This window comes from Mobula hypostoma, chromosome 2, assembly GCF_963921235.1.
Source record: "Mobula hypostoma chromosome 2, sMobHyp1.1, whole genome shotgun sequence".
NCBI classification, from domain to species: Eukaryota; Metazoa; Chordata; class Chondrichthyes; order Myliobatiformes; family Myliobatidae; genus Mobula; species Mobula hypostoma.
Genome location: NC_086098.1, coordinates 249,535,836 through 249,557,555, shown reverse-complemented (window position 1 = coordinate 249,557,555; position 21,720 = coordinate 249,535,836). Strand labels below are relative to the sequence as shown.

Sequence of the window (21,720 nt, the reverse complement as noted above, 5' to 3'; positions counted from 1 at the left end):
ACAAAGGGAGATGCACAATACAGTATAATGGACCAGATTGTTCAGTGACCCGTGTTGCTGCTGTTCGAAGACTGCTTATCACACTGAAAACAGACAATCAAAAGGAAACGGAGTCCCTTTCAAGTTGGATATTTTATTCCCTGAAGTGTCCCGGCTTCTTGCCCCTGATATTTAAGTAACTATGCTGTTTACCAGACGGAACTGGATATTAGGAATAGAGAATTGTTTACTTGCATTTCCACGGCTTTTCTGGACTGCTCCGTAACACATTGAACAGTTCTCCCCAACCACACCCCCACGCCCCCCACCCCCTCCACCACCTATTAGGTGAAGGACACCGTGGCACTGGAGGCGACTCGGAAAGCAAGGTCTATCTCGGTGAGTATGTGGGCTATTACGATCAAATCGGACTCTGGAATATGGAGGGGTGGAAATTTTTAACCGTGTGGGGTTGTAAGGGGCCATGATTCAGGGCATACGGATTTGTTTCTACTCGTGGGGGAGGAGCGGTCGCGGAAATATTGTTTACAAGGATAATCGGTTCAGACTGACGTTAGTGGGAAGACCTGCGCGCACCGTCAGCGTTCTGTGGAATTCTCCAGGACGGAGCCCTGCGATGGTTGAGTCAGTGGACTGCTTCTAAAGAAAATGAATGCATTTTCAATGATTCAGTAAATCAATCATTTGTGGAAGTAGCTAAAACAAGAAGTTCAGGTCCGGGCCAAGCAGACGTCATAATACTGAAAGGTCAAACCGTACGTACCGGCAGACCATGTTCACCCAGACAGCCGGAGGGTTTCGGCCAGAAACGTCGATTGTACTTTCTCCCATAGGTGCTGCCTGGCCTGCTGAGTTCCTCCAGCACTTTGTGCGTGTTGCAATAATTCAGTTCGTCGACGTAAAATGTCGTCCGAACTTCCTCGCACGCTTACTTCGAGCAAAAAAAAGAATATATTCATCAAGAAACTGCCAGAAAGACACGAATGTCAATCTATCCAACCAGTGATCAGGAGGATGAGATGGACACCTCTCACCAAGCCACTCGTCGAATCCCGCACTCTGTCTGATACACTGCGATTCATGTGAGAACATTGCCACCGCCCCTTTACTCAAACAGTTCAGGTCCTGTTACCAGGAATAAATTGATCCTGAAATATACAAATATAAAAGTCAGCATTTGTCAGGAATGGGATTCGAACCCACGCCCCCAGATCGGGGACCAGAACACCCGCGTTTCTACGGAAGGACTTTCACTCCTTGAGTCTGGCGCCTTAGACCACTCGGCCACCCTGACGAGCTTGCAGAGGCCACTTAACAAGCCGAACAAGTAGTTTTCTTCGCAAGCAGAGTAAAAGATTGTTTTCGTGCAGCAGTTTAGAGGATGAAACCAGAATGCGCATATGTACATAGCGGCCACAAAGTGAACCGAACCGCGAGACCCTCTGTTAGCAGTGTGTAAAACTCCGAATGCAGAGAAATTATAGGGAGAACGTCCAACTTCAAAATGCGTATAGAGATATATGTCTGTTTTATCGGACGTGTCACGACGTGTGTTTTACAGACTATCGAAAACCTCTCATGTCTGTAACAAAAACTTTCACTCAAATTACTTATTTTCTTTCGCAAACAACAGGAATTCTGCAGATGCTGGAAATTCAAGCAACACACATCAAAGTTGCTGGTGAACGCAGCAGGCCAGGCAGCATCTGTAGGAAGAGGTACAGTCGACGTTTCAGGCCAAGACCCTTCGGCAGGACTACGACATCCTGGTACGAGAGGGAAAGCAACCAGAAGTGATACATGTTGGGACCAACGATATAGGCAGGAATAGGGATGAGGTCCTGAAGTGTGAGTTTCGGGAACTAGGCAGAAGGCTGACGAACAGGACCTCAAGGGTGACGTTCTCAGGATTGCTGCCAGTGCTACGTGACAGTGATGGTAAGAATGGGAGGAGATGGCAGTTGAATGTGTGGCTGAGGAATTGGTGCAGGGAGCAGGGTTTTAGATTTTTAGATCATTGGGATCTCTTCTGGGGAAGGTGGGACCTGTACAGATTGGATGGGTTGCACCTGAACTCGAGGGGGAGCAATATCCTTGCAGGTAGGTTTGCTAGCATGGTTCGGGAGGGTTTAAACTAATTTGCGAGGGGGATGGGACCCAGAGTGATAGAGCAGTGGAAGAATTGCATGGAGTAAAGCCAGATCTAACATATAGAGAGGCTTTGAGGAAAGAGAAGCAGAATAAATGGTGTAAAGACAGTAAGGTAGAAGGGCTGAAATGTGTGTACCTCAATGCAAGAAGCATCAGGAACAAAGGTGATGAACTGAGAGCTTGGCTACATACATGGAATCATGATGTAGTGGCCATTACAGAGACTTGGCTGGCACCAGAGCAGGAATGGATTCTCAATATTCCTGGATTTCAGGGCTTATAAAGGGATAGGGAGGGCGGGAAAAGGGGAGGAGCGGTGGCATTACTGGTCAGGGATACTATTACAGCTACAGAAATGATGGGTAATGTGGCAGGATCCTCTTTTGAGTCAATATGGGTGGAAGTCAGGAACAGGAAGGGAGCAGTTACTCTATTGTGGGTATTCTATAGGCCCCCTGGTAGCAGCAGAGATACAGAGGAGCAGATTGGGAGGCAGATTTTGGAAAGGTGCAAAAATAACAGGGTTCTTATCATGGGTGACTTTAACTTCCCTAATATTTATTGGCATCTGATTAGTTCCAAGGGTTTAGATGGGGCAGAGTTTGTTAAGTGTGTCCAGGACGGATTCCTGTCACCGTATGTGGACAGGTCAACCAGGGGAAATGCCATACTAGATCCAGTACTAGGCAATGAACTGGGTCAGGTCACAGATCTCTCAGTGGGTGAGCATCTGGGGGACAGTGACCACGGCTCCCTGGCCTTTAGTATTATCATGGAAAAGGATAGAATCCTTGATTATGGGGAACAAAGACATGGCAGACCAATTGAATAATTACTTTGGTTCTGTCTTCACTAAGGAGGACATAAATAATCTTCCAGAAATAGTAGGGGACAGAGGGTCCAGTGAGATGGAGGAACTGAGCGAAATACATGTTAGTAGGGAAGTGGTGTTAGGTAAATTGAAGGGATTAAAGGCAGATAAATCCCCAGGGCCAGATGGTCTGCATCCCAGAGTGCTTAAGGAAGTAGCCCAAGAAATAGTGGATGCATTAGTGATAATTTTTCAAAACTCGTTAGATTCTGGACTAGTTCCTGAGGATTGGAGGGTGGCTAATGTAACCCCACTTTTTAAAAAAGGAGGGAGAGAGAAACCGGGAAATTATAGACTGGTTAGCCTAACGTCGGTGGTGGGGAAACTGCTGGAGTCAGTTATCAAAGATGTGATAACAGCACATTTGGAAAGCGGCGAAATCATCGGACAAAGTCAGCATGGATTTGTGAAAGGAAAATCATGTCAGACGGATCTCATAGAATTTTTTGAGGATGCATCTAGTAGAGTGGATAGGGGAGAACCAGTGGATGTGGTATATTTGGATTTTCAAAAGGCTTTTGACAAGGTCCCACACAGGAGATTAGTGTGCAAACTTAAAGCACACGGTATTGGGGGTAAGGTATTGGTGTGGGTGGAGAATTGGTTAGCAGACAGGAAGCAAAGAGTGGGAATAAACGGGACCTTTTCAAAATGGCAGGCGGTGACTAGTGGGGTACCGCAAGGCTCAGTGCTGGGACCCCAGTTGTTTACAATATATATTAATGACTTGGATGAGGGAATTAAATGCAGCATCTCCAAGTTTGCGGATGACATGAAGCTGGGCGGCAGTGTTTGCTGTGAGGAGGATGCTAAGAGGATGCAGGGTGACTTGGATAGGTTAGGTGAGTGGGCAAATTCATGGCAGATGCAATTTAATGTGGATAAATGTGAAGTTATCCACTTTGGTGGCAAAAATAGGAAAACAGATTATTATCTGAATGGTGGCCGATTAGGAAAAGGGGAGGTGCAACGAGACCTGGGTGTCATTATACACCAGTCATTGAAAGTGGGCATGCAGGTACAGCAGGCGGTGAAAACATGCAGGTACAGCAGGCGGTGAAAAAGGCGAATTGTATGCTGGCATTAATAGCGAGAGGATTCGAGTACAGGAGCAGGGAGGTACTACTGCAGTTGTACAAGTCCTTGGTGAGACCACACCTGGAGTATTGTGTGCAGTTTTGGTCCACTAATCTGAGGAAAAACATCCTTGCCATAGAGGGAGTACAAAGAAGGTTCACCAGATTGATTCCTGAGATGGCAGGACTTTCATATCAAGAAAGACTGGATGAACTAGGCTTGTACTCGTTGGAATTTAGAAGATTGAGGGGGGATCTGATTGAAACGTATAAAATCCTAAAGGGATTGGACAGACTAGATGCAGGAAGATTGTTCCCGATGTTGGGAAAGTCCAGAACGAGGGGTCACAGTTTGAGGATAAAGGGGAAGCCTTTTAGGACTGAGATTAGGAAAAACTGCTTCACTCAGAGAGTGGTGAATCTGTGGAATTCTCTGCCACAGGAAACAGTTGAGGCCAGTTCATTGGCTATATTTAAGAGGGAGTTAGATATGGCCCTTGTGGCTACGGGGATCAGGGGGTATGGAGGGAAGGCTGCTGCAGGGTTCTGAGTTGGATGATCAGCCATGATCATAATAAATGGCGGTGCAGGCTCGAAGGGCCGAATGGCCTACTCCTGCACCTATTTTCTATGTTTCTATGCTTCTAATCAGAGAGCGCAGGAAAGTTTTTAATTGGGAAAAGGCAAATAATGAGGCTATAAGGCTAGAACTTGCGGGTGTGAATTGGGATGATTCTTTTGCAGGGAAATGTACTATGGACATGTGGTAGATGTTTAGAGATCTCTTGCGGGATGTTAAGGATAAATTTGTCCCGCTGAGGAAGATAAAGAATGGTAGGGTGAAGGAACCATGGGTGACAAGTGAGGTGGAAAATCTAGTCAGGAGGAAGAAGGCAGCATACATGAGGTTTAGGAAGCAAGGATCAGATGGGTCTATTGAGGAATATAGGGAAGCAAGAAAGGAGCTTAAGAAGGGGCTGAGAAGAGCAAGAAGGGGGCATGAGAAGGCCTTGGCAAGTAGGGTAAAGGAAAACCTCAAGGCATTCTTCAATTATGTGAAGAAAAAAAGGATGACAGGAGTGAAGGTAGGACCGATTATAGATAAAGGTGGGAAGATATGCCTGGAGGCTGTGGAAGTGAGCGAGGTCCTCAATGAATACTTCTCTTCGGTATTCACCAATGAGAGGGAACTTGATGATGGTGAGGACAATATGAGTGAGGTTGATGTTTTGGAGCATGTTGATATTAAGGGAGAGAAGGTGTTGCAGTTGTTAAAATACATTAGGACAGATAAATCCCCGGGGCCTGACGGAATATTCCCCAGGCTGCTCCACGAGGCGAGAGAAGAGATTGCTGAGCCTATGGCTAGGATCTTTATGTCCTCGTTGTCCACGGGAATGGTACCGGAGGATTGGAGGGAGGCGAATGTTGTCCCCATGTTCAAAACAGGTAGTAGGGATAGTCCGGGTAATTATAGACCAGTGAGCCTTACGTCTGTGGTGGGAAAGCTGCTGGAAAAGATTCTTAGAGATAGGATCTATAGGCAATTAGAGAATCATACTCTGATCAGGGACAGTCAGCATGGCTTTGTGAAGGGCAGATCGTGTCTAACAAGCCTGATAGAGTTCTTTGAGGAGGTAACCAGGCATATAGATGAGGGTAGTGCAGTGGATGTGATCTATATGGATTTTAGTAAGGCATTTGACAAGGATCCACACTGTAGGCTTACTCAGAAAGTTGGAAGGCATGGGATCCAGGGAAGTTTGGCCAGGTAGATTCAGAATTGGTTTGCCTGCAGAAGGCAGAGGGTGGTGGTGGAGGGAGTACATTCAGATTTCAGGATTGTGACTAGTGGTGCCCCACAAGGATCTGTTCTGGGACCTCTGCTTTTCGTGATTTTTATTAACGACCTGGATGTGGGGATAGAAGGGTGGGTTGGCAAGTTTGCAGACGACACAAATGTTTTTAGTGTTGTAGATAGTGTAGAGGATTCTCAAAGATTGCAGAGAGACATCGATAGGATGCAGAAGTGGGCTGAGAAGTGGCAGATGGAGTTCAACCCAGAGAAGTGTGAGGTGGTACACTTTGGAAGGACAAACTCCAAGGCAGAGTACAAAGTAAATGGCAGGATACTTGGTAGTGTGGAGGAGCAGAGAGATCTCGGGGTACATGTCCACAGATCCCTGAAAGCTTCCTCACAGGTGAATAGGGTAGTTAAGAAAGCTTGTGGGGTGTTAGCTTTCATAAGTCGAGGGATAGAGTTTAAGAGTCGCGATGTAATGATGCAGCTCTATAAAACTCTGGTTAGTCCACACTTGGAGTACTGTGTCCAGTTCTGGTCACCTCACTATAGGAAGGATGTAGAAGCATTGGAAAGGGTACAGAGGAGATTTACCAGGATGCTGCCTGGTTTAGAAAGTATGCATTATGATCAGAGATTAAGGGAGCTAGGGCTTTACTCTTTGGAGAGAAGGAGGATGAGAGGAGACATGATAGAGGTGTACAAGACAATAAGAGGAATATATAGAGTGGATAGCCAGCGCCTCTTCCCCAGGGCACCACTGCTCAATACAAGAGGACATGGCTTTAAGGTAAGGGGTGGGAAGTTCAAGGGGGATATTAGAGGAAGGTTTTTTACTCAGAGAGTGGTTGGTGCGTGGAATGCACTGCCTGATTCAGTGGGGGAGGCAGATGCACTAGTGATGTTTAAGAGACTACTAGACAGGTATATGGAGGAATTTAAGGTGGGGGCTTATATGGGAGGCAGTGTTTGAGGGTCGGCACAACATTGTGGGCCGAAAGGCCTGTACTGTGCTATGCTATTCTATGTTCTATGTTCTATATGATTTGAGCCAGTAACGTACATCAGTCTTCGTGATGATGGACGGTTCCCACTGTAAGATCGCACTTCCAGCAGACCCTATTGGGGACGATAAGGTTTTGGAAAAACGAGAGGTTCTAAACGTCGACAAGCTGTCAAGAACAAGTATCGAAGCCCCGAGGGTTCAAAATTCGCGGCTGCGGAGACAGTGGAGCAGTTCACTCGAAGTTTTCCTTCCGAAGAACATATTTCCTGCAAAGCACCGACAAACCCCGAATGATTCCATGTTTGCAACCAAATGTCAAACGGAAACCGAGCTTCACAGCGCAGTTCGCTAATCCAGAGGAAGGGTGTTAGCTCGAACTATCGGTTGTTTATTCCTTTGCATAGATGATGTCTGGCTTGCTGAGTTCCTCCAGCATTTTGTCCGTGTCAGTCATTGTCATACTTTATTGATCCCGGGGGAAATTGGTTTTCGTTACAGTTGCTCCATCAATGAATAGTAATAGAACCAGAAATAGTTAAATAGTAATATGTAAATTATGCCAGTAAATTATGAAATAAGTCCAGGGCCAGCCTATTGGCTCAGGGTGTCTGACCCTCCAAGGGAGGAGTTGTAAAGTTTGATGGCCACAGGCAGGAATGACTTCCTATGACGCTCAGTGCTGCATCTCGGTGGACTGAGTGTCTGGCTGAATGTACTCCTGTGCCCAACCAGTATATTATGTAATGGATAGGAGACATTGCATGCAACTTAGACAGCAACCGCTGGGCGAGTAACTAAAGTGGGAATGACCCGGTATAGAGTTTATAGAAGTTTATGGAAAACGAGCCAACGCCGCTCGTTGTTGCAAAGGAACTTTTTTTTGAGGAACTAATAGAAGTTGAGAGATGTGAGCACGTAGCTGCCTTTATATGCATGGTAAGATGCCACACAAAGGAAGCTGCAAAACGTAGGAGATAATATTATGAGGGACCTGTATATACGCTGTTTGAAGAGTGGTTATCACACTGAAAATCAAAAATGAAGAGATAACCGAATCATTTTCAGGCTGAAAAGCTTCGCTCTTGAAGTGCCCAGACGCTCTGTTCTTGTCCCTCAATAATTCATTAATTGCACTATTTATTGCCCGGAGCTGGAGATAAGAAGTGGAGAATCATTTTACTGTAATTTTTTAGGTTTTCCAGCCCGCCCTAAAGTAATTTGTACAGATGTCCACCTTTCCGTGAAGGATACAGTAGCATTGGAAGCGACTAGGAAGGCACGGACCAGCTTTCCATGCAAGTGGAACCGACCTGGGTGAGTGTGTTTTCTCTAACGAACAGTGAAGGCGATCAAACCTGACTCTTTAGAATCGAGAAATAGGGGTGGTACTTAATGAACCATGTAGGGTTCGTAGGGGTCATGACTGAGGGTAACTGAAAAAGGCCTTGGTGAGACCACACCTGGAGTATTGTGTGCAGTTTTGGTCCCCTAATCTGAGGAAAAACATCCTTGCCATAGAGGGAGTACAAAGAAGGTTCACCAGATTGATTCCTGGGATGGCAGGACATTCATATGATGAAAGACTGGATCGACTAGGCTTATACTCGTTGGAATTTAGAAGATTTAGGGGGGATCTTATTGAAACGTATAAAATCCTAAAGGGATTGGACAGGCTAGATGCAGGAAGATTGTTCCCGATGCTGTGGAAGTCCAGAACGAGGGGTCACAGTTTGAGGATAAAAGGGAAGCCTTTTAGGACCGAGATTAGGAAAAACTTCTTCACACAGAGAGTGGTGAATCTGTGGAATTCTCTGCCACAGGAAACAGTTGAGGCCAGTTCATTGGCTGTATTTAAGAGGGAGTTAGATATGGCTCTTGTGGCTAAAGGGATCGGGGGTATGGACGGAAGGGTGGTCCAGGGTTCGGAGTTGAATGATCAGCCATGATCATTCTGAATGGCGGTGCAGGCTCGAAGGGCCGAATAGCCTACTCCTGCACCTATTTTCTATTTTTCTATGTTTCTATGAAATGTTTCCAGAAGTGAGAGAGGAGCGGTCGAGGAAAAATAGTTACAAGGCTGATCAGTTAAAACTGAGGTTCGTTTTAAGTCACCACGCACTGTTGGCATTCTCAGGATTTCCCATGACGGAGCGCTGTAATGATTCGGTCCCCGGGCTATTTCTGGAGGACGTGAATACATTTTTCAAACGTCCGGTAATTCAACCATTTCTGGACCTCCAAAGAAATAAACTGATGTCTGAGCAAATCAGACGTCATTACATTGATCGGCCAAACTGAAGACCATGGTCACCCAGACCAGAAGGCGGGTCTTGGAATTCTCTTGTACAGCACGGCGTTAGAAGTACCGGGATTCGGTTCCCCGCGGATTATAATTTAGAATGGCAACGTCAAATGTCGTCCGAATTAGCTCGTTTGTTTTCCGCAAACCAAGAAAGTAAACTAACAACCTAGCGAAAAAGAACGGATGTCCAAGCAAAGGCCAAGGTTGAGAAGATGTGGAACTTCCTCCTCATCATCCGCTGAGTTGCGATCTGCTGTGGAAACACCACCTGTTTAACCTACTCAGGTCCTGTTAACGGGAATGAATTGACCGCGACAGAAAAATCACATCCACAAATATAAAATTCGGACGTTGTCGGGGGTTGTGGGGTTGGGGGTGGATTCGGACCCACGCCGCCAGACCCGCGCTGCTACGGAAGGAAGTTAATACCTTCAGTCTGGCGCCTTAGACAACTCGGCCACCCGGACAGACACCGGAATAAACTGTTTTGCTTGAAAACAGAATAAAATATCAATCTGACAAAAGAAATTAGAAGATCGAATCGAAATGTCCAAGTGCACAGAATGATCACAAAGACTCTTGAACCGCAAGTTCCCGTTGGCAGTGCTTACAACTCCCAATGCAGGGCAACGTTCAGGGGTGATGTCTAGATGTTCAGGGACCAGACAGATTAAATAAATAGACTACACATGCAGATGCGTGCCAGCATCAGCATTGGAATCATTATCAGCTTCAGTTTCCCTGGCACATGTAGAACATAGAACATAGAATAGTACAGCACAGTACAGGCCCTTCGGCCCATAATGTTGTGTCCTCCCTCAAACCCTGCCTCCCATATAAGCCCCCACCTTAAATTCCTCCATATACCTGTCTGGTAGTCTCTTAAACTTCACTAGCGTATCTGCCTCCACCACTGACTCAGGCAGTGCATTCCACACACCAACCACTCTCTGAGTAAAAAACCTTCCTCTAATATCCCCCTTGAACTTCCCACCCCTTACCTGAAAGCCATGTCCTCTTGTATTGAGCAGTGGTGCCCTGGGGAAGAGGCGCTGGCTATTCACTTTATCTATTCCTCTTATTATCTTCTACACCTCTATCATGTCTCCTCTCATCCTCTTTCTCTCCAAAGGGTAAAGCCCTAGCTCCTTTAATCTCTGATCATACTGCATACTCTCTAAACCAGGCAGCATTCTGGTAAATCTCCTCTGTACCCTTTCCAATGCTTCCACATCCTTCCTATAGTGAGGCGACGAGAACTGGACACAATACTCCAAGTGTGGCCTAACAAGACTTTTATAGAGCTGCATCGCGACTCTTAAACTCCATCCCTCGACTTATGAAAGCTAACATCCCATAAACTTTCTTAGCTACCCTATCCACCTGAGAGGCAACTTTCAGGGATCTGTGGACATGTACCCCGAGATCCCTCTACTCCTCCACACTACCAAGTATCCTGCCATTTATTTTGTACTCTGCCTTGGAGTTTGTCCTTCCAAAGTGTACCACCTCACACTTCTCCGGGTTGAACTCCATCTGCCACTTCTCAGCCCACTTCTGCATCCTATCAATGTCTCTCTGCAATCTTTGAGAATCCTCTACACTATCTACAACACTAAAAACCTTTGTGTCGTCTGTAAACTTGCCAACCCACCCTTCTACCCCCACATCCAGGTCGTTAATAAAACTCACGAAAAGTAGAGGTCCCAGAACAGATCCTTGTGGGACACGACTAGTCACAATCCTCCAATCTGAATGTACTCCCTCCAAATTCTAAATCCACCTGGCCAAACTTCCCTGGATCCCATGCCTTCTGACTTTCTGAATAAGCCTACCGTGTGGAACCTTGTCAAATGCCTTACTAAAATCCATATAGATCACATCCGCTGCACTACCCTCATCTATATGCCTGGTCACCTCCTCAAAGAACTCTATCAGGCTTGTTAGACACGATCTGCCCTTCACAAAGCCAAGCTGACTGTCCCTGATCAGACCATGATTCTGTAAATGCCTATAGATCCTTTATCTAAGAATCTTTTCCAACAGCTTTCCCACCACAGACGTAAGGCTCACTGGTCTTAATATTGAAAACAAATGGTTTTCTTTGAGAAAAGTTTGGAGGATAGAACCGAAACATTCACGTGCAGAAATCGATCGTGGAGATACCTGAACGGCGAGCTCCTGTTAAGAGTGCTTAACACTCCGAATGCAAAACAATGTCAGGGAAAATGCCCAGCTCAAACTGCAGATGAAGCACTTTGCGCATCCAGACATGCCCGTGGGACAGACGTGTGTCTACTGATGTGATCCGAAATCTGTCACGTCTATAATACGGTGTTTAGCTCAAAATATTTTTTCCTCACTTTGTCTTTGCACTTAATTTTCACACCACGTCGTAGAAAGCATTCGCCCATCTGCCACATCTTTTGCGTTTATCCCTGTGATCCTCGTCTGCACCCTCTTTAAGAGTTACCACATTGTTTCTGGAATAGAACTACCAGAACTGTATGCTGTAATCCAAATCCGGTCCAACTGCGGTTTTGTAAAACTGCATCATGACTTGCTGACACATACTCCACGCTCCGAACAATGAATGCAAGCATGCCATGTGCCTGATCTGCTGATGGCTGCGTAATCAAAGTGGGAATGACCTTGAGTAATCGATTTCTAGACGTTTATTGAAGTCAAACCGAGGCCACCTGTTTTAGCCAAGGAAACGTCAAGATTTATATTGGGTTTATTTTTTGACGAGCAAAAAGAATTTTCGAGTAGGAGGTCTGTATCTGTCTTCTATTTGCATGTCCATCAGATATATGTCAATGTGCCACACAAAGGGAGATGCACAATACAGTATAATGGACCAGGTTGTTCAGGGACCTGTGTTGCTGCTGTTCGAAGACTGCTTATCACACTGAAAACAGCCAATCAAAAGGAAACGGAGTCCCTTTCAAGTTGGATATTTTATTCCCTGAAGTGTCCCGGCTTCTTGCCCCTGATATTTAAGTAACTATGCTGTTTACCAGACGGAACTGGATATTAGGAATAGAGAATTGTTTACTTGCATTTCCACGGCTTTTCTGGACTGCTCCGTAACACATTGAACAGTTCTCCCCAACCACACCCCCACGCCCCCCACCCCCTCCACCACCTATTAGGTGAAGGACACCGTGGCACTGGAGGCGACTCGGAAAGCAAGGTCTATCTCGGTGAGTATGTGGGCTATTACGATCAAATCGGACTCTGGAATATGGAGGGGTGGAAATTTTTAACCGTGTGGGGTTGTAAGGGGCCATGATTCAGGGCATACGGATTTGTTTCTACTCGTGGGGGAGGAGCGGTCGCGGAAATATTGTTTACAAGGATAATCGGTTCAGACTGACGTTAGTGGGAAGACCTGCGCGCACCGTCAGCGTTCTGTGGAATTCTCCAGGACGGAGCCCTGCGATGGTTGAGTCAGTGGACTGCTTCTAAAGAAAATGAATGCATTTTCAATGATTCAGTAAATCAATCATTTGTGGAAGTAGCTAAAACAAGAAGTTCAGGTCCGGGCCAAGCAGACGTCATAATACTGAAAGGTCAAACCGTACGTACCGGCAGACCATGTTCACCCAGACAGCCGGAGGGTTTCGGCCAGAAACGTCGATTGTACTTTCTCCCATAGGTGCTGCCTGGCCTGCTGAGTTCCTCCAGCACTTTGTGCGTGTTGCAATAATTCAGTTCGTCGACGTAAAATGTCGTCCGAACTTCCTTGCACGCTTACTTCGAGCAAAAAAAAAAGAATATATTCATCAAGAAACTGGCAAAAAGACACAAATGTCAATCTATCCAACCAGTGATCAGGAGGATGAGATGGACACCTCTCACCAAGCCACTCGTCGAATCCCGCACTCTGTCTGATACACTGCGATTCACTGTGAGAACATTGTCACCGCCCCTTTACTCATACAGTTCAGGTCCTGTTACCAGGAATAAATTGATCCTAAAATATACAAAATAAAAGTCAGCATATGTCAGGAATGGGATTCGAACCCACGCCCCCAGATCGGGGACCAGAACACCCGCGTTTCTACGGAAGGACTTTCACTCCTTGAGTCTGGCGCCTTAGACCACTCGACCACCCTGACGAGCTTGCAGAGGCCACTTAACAAGCCGAACAAGTAGTTTTCTTCGCAAGCAGAGTAAAAGATTGTTTTCATGCAAGCAGTTTAGAGGATGAAACCAAAATGCGCATATGTACATAGCGGTCACAAAGTGAACCGAACCGCGAGACCCTCTGTTAGCAGCGTGTAAAACTCTGAATGCAGAGAAATTATAGGGAGAAGGTCCAATTTCAAAATGCGTATAGAGATATATGTCCGTTTGATCGGACGTGTCACGACGTGTGTGTTACAGACGATCCGAAACCTATCATGTTTGTAACAAAAACTTTCGCTCAAATTACTTATTTTCTTTGTCCATCGTTGTACAGAAGCAAGCGGCATATGATTTAAGCCAGTAACGTACATCAGTCTTCGTGATGGTTGACGGTTCCCACTGTCAGTTCGCACTTCCAACAGACCCGATTGGGGACGATAAGGTTTTGGGAAAACGAGAGGTTCTAAGCGTTGACAAGCTATCAAGAACAAGTATCGAAGCCCCGAGGGTTCAAAATTCGCGGCTGTGGAGACAGTGGAGCAGTTCGCTCAAAGTTTTCCTTCCGAAGAACATAGTTCCTGTAAAGCACCGACAAACACCGAATGATTCCATGTTTGCAACCAAATGTCAAACGGAAACCGAGCTTCACAGCGCAGTTCGCTAATCCAGATGAAGGGTGTTAGCCCGATTGTTTATTTCTTTGCATAGATGATGCCTGGCTGGCTGAGTTCCTCCAGCATTTTGCCCGTGTTACTCTGTGTTTCCACCGTCTGCAACATCCCCTGTGTTTATCCTTGTAATTCTCTTCTGCATTTTCTCCGGAGCCTTCACTTTCTTCCTTGAGCTGCACGCAGTAGTCCAAGTGTGGTGGAACTAAGGTTTTGTTCAATAGGTATGTTTAATGTCAGAGAAATGCATACAATATACATCCCGAAATTCTTTTTCTTCGCAAACATCCATTAAAGCAGAGGAGAGCCGCAAAGAATGAATGGCAGTTAAATGTTTGAACCCAACACCCCCCCCCCAGCTCCCACATCCCCCCAGCTCCCCCTCCCACGCACAAGTAGCAGCAAGGCAACGACACTCCTGCTCGCACAGCAGCAGAAACGCATCGGCGCCCGCCACCGAGCACTCAAGCGTGCAGCAAAGCATCAATAAAGACACAGACTTGCGGAATGACTTGCTGGCACTTGTACTCCATGCTCCAAACAATGAATGCAAGCATGCCATGTGCCTGATTTTGCTGTTTTGCGAGACCGCTGGGCAAGTAACCAAAGTGGGAATGACCCGGTATAGAGTTTATAGAAGTTTATGGAAAACGAGCCAAAGCCGCTAGTTGTTGCAAAGGAACTTTTTTTTTTGAGGAATTAATAGAAGTTGAGAGAAGTGAGCACGTAGCTGCCTTTATATGCATGGTAAGATACCACACAAAGGAAGCTGCAAAATGTAGGAGATAATATTATGAGGGACCTGTATATACGCTGTTTGAAGAGTGGTTATCACACTGAAAATCAAAAATGAAGAGATAACCGATTCATTTTCAGGCTGAAAAGCTTCGCTCCTGAAGTGCCCAGACGTTCTGTTCTTGTCCCTCAATAATTCATTAATTGCACTATTTATTGCCCGAAGCTAGAGATAAGAAGTGGAGAATCATTTTACTGTAATTTTTTAGGTTTTCCAGCCCGCCCTAAAGTAATTTGTACAGATGTCCACCTTTCCGTGAAGGATACAGTAGCATTGGAAGCGACTCGGAAGGCACGGACCAGCTTTCCATGCAAGTGGAACCGACCTGGGTGAGTGTGTTTTCTCTAACGAACAGTGAAGGCGATCAAACCTGACTCTTTAGAATCGAGAAATAGGGTTGGTACTTAATGAACCATGTAGGGTTGGTAGGGGTCATGACTGAGGGTAACTGAAATGTTTCTAGAAGTGAGAGAGGAGCGGTCGAGGAAAAATAGTTACACGCTTGTGCTGCACGCTTTGTATATATCACATACAAAATGTTGTGGGAACTCAGCAGGTCAGGCAGCATCTATGGAAAGGAGTAAACAGACGTTAAACGTTTCGGGTCGAGACCCTTCAACAGGGCTGAGGCCTGTATCCAGAATCCGCTTCAGATCTGGAGGTCGCAAACACGAGGAAATCTGCAGATGCTGGAATTTCAAGCAACCCACATAAAAGTTGCTGGTGAAAGTATCAGGCCAGGCAGCATCTATTGGAAGAGGTACCGTCGACGTTTCAAGGACCTTTCTACGTGAAACTTTGAAAACCACCATCGGTTGATGTTTGTCCATTTTATTTCACTGATTAGTACATATTCTTAAGCAATGGAGAGATCAAACATAAAAAGCGGAGTGTGATAGTGAGAGAATGGGAAGGGGACTGAGAGAAGCGGTCACCGAATCCCTCAATAACAGGCGGAATTATCGTTGCGGCCGAAACCGTTCCTGGATATGGTGTTACAATGTTTGGAAGTAGTCGTAACACTGAAGCTGAATTTGGGTCAGTTCCCTCACCAGCGGACGATATACAATAGAGCAATTTAGTCCTCATTACTTCAGCTGTATGAATGCTCGTCGCTAAACTGGTCGACGCGCCTATCTAGTAAACAGCAGGAGCATCACTAACAGGAGAAATTCTGCAGGTACTGGAAATCACAGGGCTTCGGCCCGAAACGTCGACTATTTACTCTTTCCCACAGATGCTGCCTGGCCTGCTGAGTTCCTCCAGCATTTTGTGCGTGTTACTCGGTAAACAGCAGGTCTTGCGTTCAGCTCAGCAGAGCCGTTAACATATGTGACGAACTGCTGTAATTCGGGAGGAATTCATGTAAGCATCTCCACCACTCATTTGTAATCATAAAACAAAACTGCCACAAAAAAAGAAATGAAGAAAAAAAAGCCAATGAAACCACAGAAGATGGAACAGCCTCTGCGGAGAGAGAACCAGAGAAATCCGTTCAGATAGATGACGTGGTGAGCTATCGGATCACGTTTTTGTCCTTTTCTTGCCTTTTGCAGCGTGGTGTTGGTTTGGGGTAGTAATCGTTCGAAAATGCGGGCGTGCCCTGCATTTTACCCTGCCCCTGATGACAGTGTGGCGACCCACTTTCTGGCACACACGAACCGGTTCACAACCGCGCGCGCAGGCAGAGGGCCGGCCCCAAAAAGGGCGCCAGGCCATCTTCACCAGCGGGGGAGAATCCCGTGCGCAGAAAGGGTCTGGGAATATACATTCCCCACAGCAATCCCGCCCCAGGGAGGGCGGGAATGGGAAGGCTTTAAAGCAGGCCGCGAAGTTTCAATAAATCTCTTTTCATCGCAACTCTAACTCACCGACTCCGTGTGGTTATTCTAGCGCTGTGTGTAGCACATCGCTACAATTGGTGACCCCGACGGCCCAAACGATATTTGGACCAGAGATGACCGACGCTGCATCTGTTCACGCAGTTTCGTTAAAACTGCCAAGCTTCTGGACGCTGCGACTCCATTTATGGTTCGAACAAGCAGAAGCACAATTCCACATTCGGCAGATAACCTCGGAGTCCACTCGCTACTACTACGTGCTGAGCTCACTCGACCAGGAGACAGCTGTACAAGTTCAGGAGTTTATACAGTCGCCCCCGGAGGACGGCAAATACACAGCATTCAAAGCCCTGCTCATAAGGACTTTCGGACTCACGGCGTGAACGAGCACGCCGCTTAATGCACCTGGATGGTTTGGGAGACAGGCCGCCGTCAGCATTAATGAACGAGATGCTGGCCCTGGCTGAAGGACACAAACCCTGTTTGTGCAGGCGTTCCTAGAGCAACTGCCCGAGGACATATGCCTGCTGCTGTCCGATGCAGATTTCAGCAACCCCCGGGAGGTGGGGGCCCGAGCAGATGTGCTGTGGAATGCCAGGAAAGAGAGAGGGGCATCCGTCGCACAGATCACCAAGCCGCGTGCCCAACGACAGACCGGACCAGGCCCGGCAGCAGAGCCTACAAAACCCGGCGACGGGAGTGAGGAGCCCAACGAACAATGGTGTTTCTACCACCAGCGGTGGGGCACAGAGGCCCGCCGCTGCAGACCACCCTGCAAATTCCCGGGAAACGCCAGGGCCAGCCGCCGCTGATGGCTACGGCGGCTGGCCATCAGGACAGCCTCCTGTACGTCTGGGACAAGCAGTCGGGACGCCGCTTTTTGGTCGACACCGGAGCGGAGATCAGCGTCTTACCTCCAACGAGTTATGACACCCGCAACAGAGAACCGGGACCCACCCTGAGGGCCGCAAATGGCAGCACAATACGAACCTACGGCACCCGCACGGTACGGCTACAGTTCAGCTCCAGCCGGTTCACGTGGGACTTCACACTGGCCGCCGTGGTCCAACCACTCCTGGGGGCAGATTTTCTACGAGCCCACAGCCTGCTGGTCGACCTGCAAGGGAAGCGATTAGTCCACGCCAAGACTTTTCAAACGTTCTCCCTGGGTGAAGCACAGTTGCCAGCCCCACACCTGGGCTCCATCACGCTGTCCGACGACGAATTCACCAGGGTCCAGGCGGATTTCCCATCAGTACTGACACCGGATTTCACGGCAGCCATGCCCAGACACGGAGTACAGCTCCACATCCCGACCCTGGGACCACCCCTCCACGCCCGTGCTCGAAGGCTTCCCCCGGACAAGCTCCGACTGGCGAAGGAATTGGGGATCATACGACGGTCCGACAGCCCATGGGCCTCCCCACTGCACATGGTGCCCAAGGCAACGGGCGGCTGGAGACCATGCGATGACTACCGCAGACTGAACGAGGCTACAACGCCAGACCGCTACCCTGTGCCGCACATTCAAGACTTCACAGCAAACTACACGGCGCAAGGATCTTTTCCAAGGTAGACCTCGTCCGGGGATACCATCAAATCCCGGTACATCCGGACGACATCCCCAAAACAGCACTTATCACCCCGTTCGGACTTTTCGAATTGCTCCGAATGCCGTTTGGTCTAAAGAATGCCGCACAGACTTTCCAGCGGCTAATGGACGCGATGGGACACGACCTAGACTTTGCATTCATCTATTTGGACGACATCCTCATAGCAAGCAGTAGTCGGCAGGAGCATCTGTCCCACCTCCGCCAGCTCTACTCCCGCCTGAGCGAATTCGGCCTTACAATCAATCCAGCCAAATGCCAGTTCGGACTCGACACCATCGACTTCCTGGGCCACAGGATTACTAAAGACGGGGCAACCCCTTTGCCCGCCAAGGTAGACGCGGTCCGCAACTTCCCCCGACCCAACACAATCAAAGGCCCGCAGGAATTCGTGGGTATGGTGAATTTCTACCACCGTTTCCTCCCCTCAGCAGCCCGAACCATGCGCCCCCTCTTCACTCTAATGTTGGGTAAGGGCAAGGACATTACCTGGGACGAAGAGGCCGCAACCGCTTTCGTTAAAACCAAAGAAGCCTTGGCAAACGCCGCGATGCTAGTGCACCCCAGAACGGACGTTCCTACTGCCCTCACGGTGGACGCATCCAACACAGCAGTCGGTGGAGTGCTGGAACAACTCATCGAGGGTCGCTGGCAACCCCCGGCGTTCTTCAGCAAACACCTACGACCACCTGAACTCATATACAGTGCTTTCGACCGGGAGCTATTGGCACTATACCTGGCAATCCGGCATTTCAGGTACTTCTTAGAAGGTAGACCCTTCACCGCGTTCACAGACCACAAACCGCTTACCTTTGCGTTCATGAAGGTGTCCGACCCCTGGTCGTCCCGCCAGCAGCGACATCTGTCCTACATCTCCGAGTACACGACGGACATCCGGCATGACTCTGGAAAGGACAACGTCGTGGCGGATGCACTTTCCAGACCTACCATACAGGCCCTGTCCCAGGGGGTGGACTATGCAGCACTGGCAGAGGCACAGCAGACAGACGCTGAGATCCCCAGTTACAGGACTGCAGTCTCCGGTTTGCAGCTCCAAGACCTCCCCATAGGCCCAGGTGAGAGGACCCTACTATGTGACGTAGCTACCGGCCAACGCTGCCCCGTCGCCCCAGCAGCCTGGCGCCGGCGGGTTTTCGAGTCCATTCACAACTTAGCCATCAGGACAACCGTCCGGCTGGTCTCCAGCAGGTTCGTGTGGCATGGGCTTCGTAAACAGGTCAATGAATGGGCCAAAACGTGCGTGCAGTGCCAAACGGCCAAGGTGCAGCTGCACATCAAGGCTCCGCCGCAGCGGTTCGAACCCACCCGCCGGAGGTTCGACCACATCCATGTGGATATCGTGGGGCCCCTGCCAGTGTCACGAGGAGCGTGGCACCTCCTAACTATGTTAGACCGGTTCACCAGATGGCCAGAGGCAGTCCCGCTCACCGACACCACCTCCGAATCCTGCGCCCGAGCACTGATCGCAACCTGGGTAGCCCGCTTCGGGGTACCGGCCCACATTACCTCCGACAGGGGCGCCCAGTTCACCTCCAGCCTGTGGTCGGCTATGGCCAACCTTTTAGGATCGCAGCTACACCACACAACTGCCTCCCACCCACAGTCGAACGGACTAGTGGAGCGCTTCCACCGTCACCTGAAATCGGCTCTCATGGCCCGCCTGGAGGGGCCTAACTGGGTGGACGAACTTCCCTGGGTCCTGCTCGGAATCCGCACGGCGCCCAAAGAGGATCTGCACACCTCGTCGGCCGAGTTGGTGTACGGCGCACCCCTGGTAGTCCCAGGAGAGTTCATTCCAGCCCCAAGGGGGTAAAAGGAAGAACCCACAGCAGTCCTGGACAGACTACGGGAGAGGCTCGGTAACCTGGCCCCCATACCCACTTCACAGCACGGACATAGCCCGGCCTGCGTACCCAAAGACTTGCAGAACTGTAAGTTTCTTTTTGTACGACGGAGCGGACACCGGGCACCGCTACAGCGGCCCTGCGAGGGGCCGTTTAAGGTGATCAGGAACAACGGGTCCACGTTCGTGCTGGACATTGGGGAGAGGGAGGAGGTTTTCACGGTGGACCGACTCAAACCGGCCCATGTGGACTTGGCGCAGCCGGTCCAGGCTCAGGCACCGCGGCGCAGGGGCAGACCTCCCAAACAGAGGCCGATCCAGACTGTGGACATTGGGGGAGGTATCGCCGGTTCTGGGGGGGGGGGGGTTATGTGGCGACCCACTTTCTGGCACACACGAACCGGCTCACAACAGCGCGCGCAGGCGGAGGGCCGGCCCCAAAAAGGGCGCCAGGCCATCTTCACCAGCGGGGGAGAATCCCGTGCGCAGAAAGGGTCTGGGAATATACATTCCCCACAGCAATCCCGCCCCAGGGAGGGCGGGAACGGGAAGGCTTTAAAGCAGGCCGCGAAGTTTGAATAAATCTCTTTCATCGCAACTCTAACTCACCGATTCCGTGTGGTTATTCTAGCGCTGTGTGTAGCACACCGCTACAACAGCCGATTTCACACAGCGTTCCGCTCGAAAACGGATACTTCCCGCTTTCCTTCAAGGCACCGGAAACACAGAATTACACATACGAGTTGGAATGCATCTGGAGGCTAAATGTTTTTGAGTAGAATTTGTTCCTGTGAGTAATGGTCATGATCACTTCACGTTCACAACCTTCACTAACTCGGCAGTGTTCTACACCTTCGTTGTGATATCGTTGGCCCTGACACCAATTACAGGATTTTCCCCATGGTCACTTGTGATTTTTAGATTTTGATCTGCAAAACGTTTAGCAGTGCATTTTAACAAATTCTAGGGGAAAGGGAGAATTTGTTATTCACCCGATGGCAGTGGTGGGATTCGAACCCACGCCTCCATGGAGACTGGAGCCTAAATCCAGCGCCTTAGACCGCTCGGCCACACTACCACAGTTTTTGCATTTATTACATAATGTTAATCATTGGTTGAGCAAATTAACCTTAAAGGTTTTGTCTCATTGTCTCAGCTTGCTCCTGCCCCACTGAACTCATTTCTGCATACCCTGACACTGTTTTATCCCCCCCCCCGTTCAATTCCTTCCCACCTATGTTCCCGACACTTCTCACGTTCAGAATTTTTTCGATGATTTTAAATTCCCTGGCCCCCGCCGCCTTATTTTCACCATGGACGTCCAGTCCCTGTATACCTCCATCCCCCACCAGGAAGGTCTCAAAGCTCTCCGCTTCTTATTGGATTCCAGACCTAACCAGTTCCCCTCTACCACCACTCTCCTCCGTCTAGCGGAATTGGTTCTTACTCTTAATAATTTCTCCTTTGGCTCCACCCACTTCCTCCAAACTAAAGGTGTAGCCATGGGCACCTGTATGGGTCCTAGCTATGCCTGCCTTTTTGTTGGCTTTGTGGAACAGTCCATGTTACAAGCCTATACTGGTATCCGTCCCCCACTTTT

At 48.6% G+C, this 21,720-nt stretch overlaps 3 non-coding genes across 3 annotated transcripts; all 3 read right to left on the bottom strand.

The window, feature by feature from the left end:
* Nucleotides 1-1,178: 1,178 nt before the first annotated feature.
* On the bottom strand, nt 1,179-1,294 carry trnal-caa (transfer RNA leucine (anticodon CAA)). The gene is made up of 2 exons: nt 1,257-1,294; nt 1,179-1,213 (listed from the first exon to the last, which is right to left on the bottom strand). It is a non-coding gene; the product is annotated as a tRNA-Leu (tRNA).
* An 11,921-nt stretch (nt 1,295-13,215) lies between these two features.
* On the bottom strand, nt 13,216-13,331 carry trnal-caa (transfer RNA leucine (anticodon CAA)). The gene is made up of 2 exons: nt 13,294-13,331; nt 13,216-13,250 (listed from the first exon to the last, which is right to left on the bottom strand). It is a non-coding gene; the product is annotated as a tRNA-Leu (tRNA).
* Nucleotides 13,332-21,116: 7,785 nt separating this feature from the next.
* Nucleotides 21,117-21,198, bottom strand: trnal-uag (transfer RNA leucine (anticodon UAG)). The gene has a single exon. It is a non-coding gene; the product is annotated as a tRNA-Leu (tRNA).
* Nucleotides 21,199-21,720: the final 522 nt, after the last annotated feature.